This window comes from Coloeus monedula, assembly GCF_965178545.1.
Source record: "Coloeus monedula genome assembly, chromosome: 10".
NCBI classification, from domain to species: Eukaryota; Metazoa; Chordata; class Aves; order Passeriformes; family Corvidae; genus Coloeus; species Coloeus monedula.
The window spans coordinates 8974388-8986107 of NC_138790.1; positions in this window are offsets into that span (position 1 = coordinate 8974388).

The following is an 11720-nucleotide window of genomic DNA, read 5'->3' on the forward strand; positions in this document are numbered from 1 at the left end:
CATCTGTGAGCAACACAATTTGCTTTGCTGATACCTTTTCCCCTGCTGTATAAATAGCCACCCTAAGCTCTGACATCCAAACTGGGCTCTCTCCCACCTCCCAGGCTCAGTGGCTCATGATGCTGAAGAATCCAAATCTCACAATATTAGGAGTTATTAGTAAAGCCAGGTATACTTACAATGTCATTTATTTATTAGAATCACATCTTTCAATATTTATCTATCATCTTTCAATATTTAAGTCTCTCCAGGCCTTGAAATTAATAGGAACTTGAACATAGGAATCTCAAAGGCTCAGAAGGCAAACATGACAAGTTCCAGAAGGGATGTGCCACAGGACCAAAGTTACAAACCATCCATCCTTGGACACCCTTTTTCTCAGGCTGTGATTCCGTGGAGAACACAGTCACTCAGTGCATGATCTCCGATTGCTTGTGACAGGGTATGTACAGAACCTCTTGCTGCAGATATCTGTAAATTGAGCTCTACCACTGCCAAAATCAATGCAAACCTCATTTCCTCCTGATCACACCTTCCATGGGTTTGATAATGCTACCCACTCACTACAGCATGGCAAAGCTCTGGGAAGTTACAGCCCTCATAACTATAACTGCTCTCCCCATCCTTCTGGCTCTGGCTTCCCAGCCCAGGACAGTCAGCCTGTTGCTGGCATCCCATCCCAGATTTCACCATTCCAATGAGCCCCCCTGCTTTCCTGTATAAGATTTCATGTATCATCTCTGCTGGGCCTTTGCTGTTACCCCTAAACATCTAAATAGCCACCCCACTCTCCCACCCCACCAGGAGGCCTGGCCCTGCCCAAGGAGCGAGGGTGGCTCTTCTGAAAGGGTCCAGACTGGCCATGGTATCTGCAGACTGAGAAGTGGGCTCTGGAAATCATCTCATTACAGAAATGGCACATCATCAGCTACTGCAGTTCCAGGACAACTCTCTCTTCTACAGTAATGTTATCTGGTTTCATCTGCCAGGATTATTTTCATCTATCAAGAATAACTCAGCCTGTTGAATAAGCACCTCTACTGTGACAGAAAGCTGTAGAATCTGGGGCTAATGTGCGTATGGAGGAGCTGATATGATCAGAGTTGAACTTTGTATGAATCAATTCAAGAAAGCAAACCCACAGTAAATTGGCTACAGTGCTGAAAGATGAAAAACATAGTCAGTTTTCAACAAATTATTTCAAACTTTCTCTTTCAACAGCTGTGGTTAATTAGGTGCTGCCTACACTTCCATGGGCTTTCACAAGTCTATGAAAACAATGCCCAAAGACAGAAAGGTTCATCAGACTCAAATGGTTTAATTGTGTGGGCTTGCTTTCTCATTATTTGTCTGACAGACAGAACAACAACTTTCTACTCACATTGTATAGGTAATTAAAGTCAATGTTTGTAAGCAATCCTAGGCTTCCCATGGTCCCAGCACTCCAACCGTGTAGGCAAGGCTAAACCTAATATTTTGTCAAGACCAAGCATCATCCTTCTGTTCTAAGGCAGCTTCAACTGACCACTTAGAGGATGGGATAGCTTTGGGAGTAAAACTGCCCTTATTCTACCTCTGAGTAAAAGGCAGCAGGTCTTGCCTAAGACACTTAAAACTAGAGAAGAAGAGTTCAGCAGTGAATAATTCACCATTTAGGAATTTATCCAGTTCTGACCTTGTCTGAAATGAAAGTCCTACTCACCCAAAACAGAATCTAATGGACGCTTTGATCATGGCATGGGTAGCTGAAGTTTAAAGCTCATCACAAGTGCAACATCTCTTGTCGTGATACCGATTCAGCAGCAGCTCTAAATGATCCAGTCACCCCCAGAAGATGTTTATGAACAGGAGAGCCATTAGTGAACAAACCTGGACAACTCTGCTTTCTTTGAGAATACACAACTTCAGGCAATGATATACACCAGAAACCCAGCTTTCCAGTAAAATCCGTGTCTTGCCCTATCAAGGGCATTTGCTTCCCCAAGAACTCTCTTCTAGAAATCAAATATGGTTGAAGAGGTTGTGGCAAGTGAGATGTAGATGATGGTCAGAGCTATATTACATAAGCTTTACATGAAATTGTTAAATCATATCTATGCTTGACTGACACCAATGCCTATCCAAAAGCTATTTACAGTGGTATCAACACATCAGTGAGATCATTGTCCTCTTCCCTCACTTCCCAATACCTGGATTCTAGCAGATCCAGGTAAATCAACTGTGTCTTCATAATGAAAACAGAAATTTAATTATTCACAAGCATTCCCCTTGAGCTTTCTCGGGGCTTTTTGTGAATGATTAACAGAGCAGCTGCTCCAGACAGCACTCTGAATCCCTGCTTGCTGGCCTGTTAACAGCAGTGACTCATCAGCACATGACGTCAAAGCCTCCTCTCCTCTGAAATGGCAGGAAGGAGGTTTCATTAAAAAGATAAAAAAAGGTATCAACATAACAGCCTGAACTTCCTCCCAAACACAGGGGTTTGGTCAGGGGTCATCTCTGCTGCTGCCTGAGGAGCTACACCCTGCATATGCACCCACAGCACCTTTGAAGAGTAAACTTTTCTGTTGAGTACCAAAACCATAAACATACTTCCTCAGGTACGCTGATTTATCAGATACTGACTGGAAAATGAAAACAAACCCCCCAGCCTTAGACCTTCTGGTAAGCCCTGCTTGTGCACCCCACAGGAACCTCCCTGCTCAGCAGAGCTCGGCAGGGCAGTGAGCATACGCCCTGACCTGGCTCTCGCCATGCTCACAGCAAGGTGGGAGGGCTTCTACAAGATGCTGACACAACCCAAAGTAGCCCTTCATCAGTCCTTGAAGCTCCCAAATGAGGCTGCCCAGTAACACCTGATAAGGGTGCCCAAACAGACAGCAGAGGAGCATCAACAAGTCCAGTGCTACCAAACTCCAGACCCCCTCTCCTCTGTGCCTTGCTAAGGTCACGCGAAACGTGAAGACATTCACAAAAAAATCATATATGAACACAGCCCTGAATTTGCGAAACAAACCAGTGCTGAGAGCCATAAAAGCTAAAAGCAGAAGAAGTAACCTAGAAAGGGGCTATTTCTGTGTAGTTAAAACTCAGATTTTTACCTGAGACTGCAAGTCCTGTTAGAGGGACCATAGCATTTTACCCAGAAAACCTGCAAAGTGCTGGAGAGGGGAACAAGCTGGGTAACTTGAGATTTAGCTCTAACATGGGATTAATTACTAACATCTGTGATACTTATTTTCTCTGCTAGCTTTAGGCAGCACAACCAAGCCCCAGCCTCCTCTGAGCCCAGGCAGCAGCTCCCACTCCTCAGCTGGGAATGGCAGTGGCAGGGGCAGGGGATATATTTAGCTCCAATCCCAGCTGACTGGAGGGCAGCATCACTTACAGCTCCTGAATCCCGACCTCCCCAGCACAGTTTTGGAAGCAGAAATACCGCTGTTAGCTCCATCTCTTCACCAAAGTCAGTCAGTTAGGGAGCAAAGCTGAGGTTTGCAAAGTGCATGTGGCAACACAGGGCCAGCCACACACACAGAGTTTGTGCCAGACATGGAAAATGCTGCCAGGGTATGGCTGTGCTCCCACCTGAGCTCCTTTCCCCCGGGCCTGCTCAGGCTACAGCCACGGTATGAAAGGCAAGAATGACTGAAATGATAGACCAAACATATAAAACAGAAAAGGTGCAGAAAAAACTTATACACAGGCCAGGGGTTGCCATGACACCGGCCTCTGCCCAACACACTTTTCTATTTAAAAATAGTCAACAAAATCAACACCATCTTTCTGTCATTTTGGTGTGAAATGGGTTTCCTGCCTGACCTTTTGGCTCTGTTAACATTCTTAGCCTTGGCTCGGTTTAACTGCTTGCTTTTCTGTGGGGTCTCTGCATCCCAAATCAGTTTTCTCAAACAGATCTGCAGCAGAGATGGAAAGTTCAGAGCAAAATGCCCTCTGGGTGTCCGAGTTAACTCTGGACAACAAACATGCCAAAATGTGAGTGAAAATACTCTTCTAACTTATCTTTCTAGAACTGATTAGCAATGAAGTCCTAACAGACTTGAGTTTTCCCTATGCCTCTTAATCTCACATTTGGACCCTAAATAACATTCCAGTTTGGAAAAGCACCAAGCTGCCATCTGATCTAGTAGCAGAAACACCCTATGCAAAGCATCACATACTGCAAAACTCACCTGAGCTAGACCGAGCTCTGCAGTTACTCAGGGAGGAGAAATGGGAAGTACAACACCAGAAATGTGGTCATTCCTCAAACAAGGCCTTCCAACAGACTTTTTTCATTCTTGGCAGAAACGAGACAAGAGAGAAAGGTGGTGAAAGTGCCACCAGCAGGAGCTGAGGGCTGAGCAGTACATAGCTCCCAGGCTCCACCGCTCTGCTGTCCCTGGAGAGACAGAGCCTTGCCTTCCTTTCTCTACTCATTTTAAACTGACTTTGCACAGAGGGAAGTGACAGGAGGTGAAGGGGAGTTTATGCAAGACTAGATGTCAGGAAGAGGAAAGGAAGGAAAACAAGGCTGGAGAAAACAGGGAAAGTTTACAAAAAAGCAGCAAAGGGTATGTGGGCAGCAGCCATGCAGAAATAGAGAGCAGAATGAGTGAAAGCTGTGGATAACACCACTGAAAGTATTCCCCTCCAAATGGTGTGGAGACTGCATCTGAAGGCCTCCTTCTCAATCTTCCCTCTCACAAAAGTCTCTTCTTCCTGTGGGGTGGCTCACCCTCTTTGCCCTGCTCCTGCAGGGATGCTGGAAGCAGGGGAGTCTGCCTCCGCTCCCTCCAGCTGGTACCAGGGACTTCTCTAATGCTTTTGGCTGCCATCCCTGACCAAGAGATTTCTGCTTCCCCAACCTGTGCCAAGGGGAAGCTGTCTGCCAGAGACCTGGAGGTCCTCCCTCCTGCCCCTGGCCGGGATCACCTTCGAGCAGAAGGGGAGCAGTAAGCACTTCCACTCCTGCCACACTGTCACTGCTTGGCTCACACACAGCCTTCTGCAGCTACACAAAGTCATTACTTTAAAAAATAGCAGAAACCCTTCAACAACCATCAGTACCTTCTTATAAACAAATTTTGTATTTTCATTATGGAACAGAATGAAAATGGACATTCTCTCTAAGAATCCATTTGCTTTTCTGCTAGTTTTTCCTTTTACTGGAGTAATCTGCAAGTATTTAGGGTCTCATTTTTCCCCTTTAGGAGAGAACTGGATGCACCAACATGGTTATTATGACAACCTCCACTGCACATGACACAGGCTTCTCTGCCTGTTAACGCATGGCAGGACAAACCAACCAACAACAAACCCTTGTGTCTTGCTGCCAGCCCCTCAATTCCTTCTACTGTCCCAAAGGATTTCATTTCCCATGTCTCCTGCAAGCCAACATATCCTGGGACACTGCTTGGGCACTTACCTGCTGAACAGGACTAACCTGGCCACCACATTGTCAGAGACCAGCTGTCCACAGGTGCTCATAGCCCTCCCTTCCACAGGCATTGGGGTGCAGCTGTGCCCAGCTGTGCTCTAGCACCCCACAGGAGAAGCCAGACAGCCAGAAATCATCCCTTTTGTAATTCCTTCCTTCACTGTCTGCCTTCATACCATACCTGATTTTGTATTTCAAGTTTCCCGTCCTCCAGAAAAGCCCTACCTGTTAGGGGTGAGCTCTTCCACTGCTTCCCAGCTGGAAAATTATGTGTGAGAACCCCACACTCACAGCCAGAACCTGTTAGAATTTAAACAAGCTTTATTTCCATTAATTTTATCTTAAAACATGACTCCAGAGTTGTAACAGTGAAAAAAACCTCCCCTTTTCCTACATCTGGAAAGAAATAGCTGTTTCCTCAGTGCTGAGCCAGCCAGGCAGGGGGTAATTTAAACTCAAAAATGCATGTACCCCATTAAAGCAATCTGAGCTTTCTTCCACGTTTGTAACAGGGGACACCCCAAATATTTGCTGAATCCACAGCTGTTTCGAGCAGTTAGTGTAAGAAAACAGGAGAAAGGAATTGTGCTTCTGTTTTTCATCAGCTTAGTTGCTATTTACATTTTCTGACCGGCTGCTCATCGCCACAACTGAATATGGTTCACACAAGAGAATCAAGGTTAAAACCCCTCTATAGCCCATACTGAAGGCACAGCCAGCCTTGTACTTCACTGCTCCTGAGCATCACCTGGGAGCTGGACAGCAAAACAGAGAACCCCTCACAGGGCTGCTGCAGGGAAATGTAATAGAGGTTTTTCTTTATCTGTGCTTGATATCACAACTAGTACTGGGCTTATGCTACAATAAAGGAGCTGGCATTGGGAAAAGCATTTCATCTCAGAGGGGGAGTTTAGTTTCAGAGCAGACTCTTCAGGAATCCTTAGAAATGTCCACCATAGGCTGATTTGAAGAAGTTACAAAAACATCACTTCAAGTGCAGCTGACCCTGCCTGGGACTGAAGGATGAACAAGTTTTCTTGAGGTCTTAGGCTTTCTACTTTTGTGCCAGACTTAAACATAAATGCTGGAATATATATTACAACATAACCTTTATGGCAATTAATTACATTCATCATCATTCAGACAGAACTGTCAAGCTAAATGTTGATGTTTCCTCGTATTAACCCAACCAGAATGAATCAATGTTTTACTACTGTATTTTAAAATAACTTACGATATTTCATTGCCCTCTGCGGTACCTTTTTGCCAGCAGAACATTCTTGTCGTTGCCAACATAATGCTCTGTGTCAAGCAAGAACTCATTATCCAAGCCAGTTTTTCTTCTCAGAACAAATAAGGACCACCTTGTCCTTGACAACAGACACCAGAAAAAACCTTTCTTTGCCCCAGTGTCACTGTCAGCTTACAAACCCAGCCAAACTCCATTTTCCCAGAATATTTCCTTCTTGTTACATAGTCAGACTGTGCCTTCAGAGCTATTATCCAGCATAATACTCACCTAGAACCATGTCCTAAGCCCTCTCAAGAAATAAAAAGAGAAGATTCTTTCACCTGAAACTTCTGTGAAGAAGTTCCCTTGTGACTTATCATTGTCAGCTCAGCCCAGCTAAGGCCGACTCCTCACTGTCAGCTTGGAGGAGGGCCCTGAAGTGTGATCTCCACAAGGCAGGAAGACTTAGAGCTGCTGGTAATTTATTCATGCAAGATCCTGGTCCAAGGGCAGCTGAAATTCACAACATGCTATAATGAATTTGTCACCCTGTGTAACTAGGGATTCTACATTCAGCATTGTTTTTAACAACAGACACACAAAATTCACCTCTTCAGGAGAGAAACATTCTATTCCCCATTGCAGAATCTGGTGTGTAATGATACATATTGGGTTTGGAGCAGGAACTCCAGAAGAGAGGAGAATTCTCAGTGGGAATTCTAAAAGGAGATGGCAGAAGGGTGACATCAACTTTAAAACACCTTTTGTATGTTCCCCTCCCCAAGTTTCCTTTCAGCATTAGAGAAAAGCAATCTTACCACACCAATACACAGGAGTAATCAGATTTTTCCATATGGATAAGTCCACAGAAATGTTCCCTACCTCATATTCCTGGACTCTCTGAAACCTACAGCTACAGTCAAAAGGCAAAATCCTCAGCTAAACTGCTACTGTCCCCTGGCCTATAAGGGCATTCCAGACCAGCCACAAGTTTGTCTTCAATGTGTGCTTTCCACAAAAGTTGAACAAATTTTGCAGTGTACTGGGAGTGCATATAACATGCTATTTATTTCTAGTCAGCCAAAGGATTAGCTTTCAACTATTTTCTTTGCACAAAAACCTGTGGTTACAAGATCTGTTGAATAAGTAAATGAAAAGACAAGGTTAAGTGAACTAGACAACAGAATTTGAAATAACTAAAATTCATGGTATTCTATACTGCTAGTCTTGCTTAGGGTTTGCTGAACACTGATTTCAAGAATAGCTTCTTCCTTTCCCTTAGCCTCTCTCATTAATCATGTTCCAAGGCAACAGGTTTCCATGACAGCAAACATTAACCCTCTTGCAGCACAGCCTGTTATTTCTGCTACATACACTAAGCTTCCTCTACTATACTGTAACCCAGCCCAGCTATCTTCATGAAAAAAGATCCCTGAAATATCCTAACAGACACTTAAATCAACAGCTATATTTCATTTGTACCGTGATCTTGCCAAGGAACACGCACACGACTGAATTCATCAGGAATGTCGTCAGCTCCTCCAGAAGGATGCTGTTACCTGGTCTGAGCTCACGAGTTCTGGCAGCCCTCTAAATCAGAAACAAAATGATGCAGGATGATGATGATGCAGACTACATGCTCAGAAAGACACTGGATAAAGTTAGTGAAAACCCCACGATAGGGAGCAGCCGCAGAAATGAGACCTTTGGGTTTCGTCATCTCAGGCAGGGTGAGAGCATCATCCCCCTCATGCAGGAGCTGACAGAAATACTTTCAAACGCATTTTCAGTGGAATAGAACGTCATGGACAGGCAGGAATGGGAGTTCTGTCTCTCTGTGAACTGTGCATTGAGCTCTGTGCATTGAGCTCTGTGCATTGAGCCTTGTTATTTTGAGGGGCTGTGGACTGAACATCTCTGGGTATCTCTAAAAGCCCCACTCACACTGTTACACTCTGATCTTCCCTTATAAGCCAGCCCCTCCTGACACCTCATGTTTTGGTTCTGCATGCTCCATTACTCCAATGCAGGGCTAAGCAGAAGATAAAAAAGGTGTTCTCTATTGAAAAGACTGTGGAATAAAGGAAAAGATAGTAGTTCATTCTTTTATAAGTACAACATTATTCTGTCCAAGGAAAATTCAGACACAGAATCACACCTAAACTTTACCACGAGTTTCCCACTGGGGTTTCTGAAAGCACGGGTGAGCTGCAGGAGCAGCTGGGGAACGTGTCGAAGACTTTCAGTGGCTCTTGGTTAAACAAAAGCTGATAGGAGGCAACCTAAATGTCAGTTTTCTTAAGTTATTTGTAAGAATTGACACCTTTTAATGAACACTCAGAAATTTACAATGAAGAAAGAAACAAAAATTATAAAAAATCATGAATCCTGTAAGATCCTGCTGCTCTTGCCTCTCAGTCACGATGATTTGTCACATTTTTAATATACTTTTTACATTATTAACACTTATTTTTATCCCAGGCTAATGTCTGTCTCTTCTGCCATGGTATGTTCAGAGATGTCTCAACTCATGTGTTGCAAATAGCTGCATGAGAGAGAAGCAGTTCTGTCCGAACCACTGAGCAGCAAGATCACACCAAGAATCTTCCAGGTAGAGATGCTCACATGAAAATCAAGCAGCTTTTTGTTACATACAGCTGGTGAAAGCAAGGAATGGAATCCAGGCTAGTAACATGACCATGATTAATGGTTATTTTAGTAAATGCAATTTTGCAAACGAGGATGTGTGCTGGAAGCTTGTCAGCAAGGTGAGAGTTTAGGTAACTGCAAAAGGTGAGATGAGGAAAACTTAAGGAGCCTGCTAATACTTTTTTGGATAATAATTTCATGAAGTTATTTCAGAAAACTTTACACTGAGCATTGCCTAGAATAATCAGGCAAGCTGGAAAGAGAAACATCATCAGCAAATATAAATGGCAATGCTTCAGAGATTAGTGAATATGTACAAAGATATATGCACCTCCTGCTCTAGGAAAAATCAAGGAACTAAGACATCAGGAGACATAAATCTCCTGACAAGCTGTGATTATGTGCACTAAGCCATGTAGGGTCCTGTTAGTGGCAATGAAGCTCACAAAGACGGGAACACGTGCAGTCTGACAGCGACCTAAGGGTAACCCGACAAGAGCTGGGTTTCATTTGGGCTTCTTCCCTTTGGAGAAAGACCTAGGTTGAACTGAATTCCATTACACCACCACTTAGCTGAGTGATCCCTTATTGAAGGTTGTAAAAAGTTTAAATACAAGTTTTTATGTTTCAAACCCACCCGTTTTTAGGTATGCAGGCTGACACTTGCAAAAATCACATTAACTAAGGCTCACCTGCCTGCTTAGTGGAGCTCTTCTACACGCAGAAGCAACAGGAGTCTCTAGATGTTTCTTAAAGCATGAACATAATTCAGCAGTTCTTTTAGAGTACTTAATATTCTTCCCATTCATCTTTTTAGCACAGAGGCAGGTGGCACAACAGGCACACCATATTCCAATAAATTTTTGCACGGGGGTAAGGAAACCAGACTAACTCCTTCACACTTACCAGACTAATTCCTTCACACTTCTCAAGCTGACGTTGGATACATCAGTTTGGCAATGCTATTTATTTCAGATGCCACACTGATATGGCTGGTATAAGTACCTCTATCCCGTCCACTACTTTTTTCCATCAGGAATTCTCTTCAACTTGAAATGGTATAGAAAGAAGCCTTCTAGCTCTTCTCAAAATGACTGAAAAGACAGGCTTATGATACCCTTATTCGTACCAAGAAATCTTTTTGGTACTCCTATTTTGATATAATTCAGAATTCAACCAACATGGTAGTTTTAAAAGTCAGAGACTCACAGCATGGCTCCAAAAGGGAGTAAAACCAACCTACTGATGATTTCACTTAGTAGAAGTCACTTACAAAGGCAAAGAGCGGAAGGAGCCTCTTTGCACATTCTGAAGTGATTTGTTAATGATTTCTTAATCAATTAAACACTGTACTTTAAAAAACTTCATTTCAACCCATGAGAAAATAAAACACAAATCATACAATTTCATTAATTTTCTATTAAATTAGATGTCTTCAGAGCTATTAAAAGCCCTTCAGCAATTTCACTGTCTTTTCCAGGCTGAAAGTATGCCTTCGACATCAATACAGAGAAAACAGATGGATAAAGCAATTATAAAAAAGAGCAACATGATGCTCTGAACCAGTTTGTCACAGTTTTACTAACAGACTGGAAAGCACAGGCAGAAGAGTGGGCTGACAATCAGCAAAGTTGTGTTGTGTCAAGGTGCCCCCACCCTCCAACCAACCCCTCAGTGCCCCTCCTGTAGGAAGATACAAACAGACAAGGAAGGAAAGAACAATGACAAGAGTAAGCATGCAGGACATTTAAAGATTAGAAAGACCCCTGAACGAAAATACTGACTGTACATGCCAGAAATCAAGGGAAATACATCTTGACAGGAATGCAAATCAATGGTTGGATCATTCTGGCATATTTGTCTGATAACTTTCCTAATTTTTGTATAGAGTAATTTCATGATTTGACAGAGACAAAACATCTAGCTGAGAGTTATGGGCTCAGATAAACAGAATTTCTCTGAGCTTTGGGTTCTGTTAAAGGAGGACAATCTCTGTAAGGAAGCCAGTTCCATCAGTGTATAGAGTCTAAACTGCACTGAAAGGCGAGTTAACACACCTGGCTCCACACACATTCGGCTACAGAGGTTCACAACACACACGAGGGCACACAGCCCAGCTGACTCCTCTCTACTGTTTTATCCTTTTTGCGGCTTGCAAAGTTATAAAAAGCTGATTAAATTGTCCAGCCTTGACAAAAACAGGCCATCTTCAGCTACAAGAAAGCTGATCATCCCAACAGGTGTGTGAATTTGAGACTGAAAAACTCTACTGGGAAATAGGGGTTTGGGATACCAAAAGATATATGAGATTATCTTCCAAAGGCTGATTTTTTCTCTTCAGGTTTTCTCCTACACTCATGCTGCACAGTTCCAAAGTTTGGAGCCATTGCAGAGGTCCAGGGG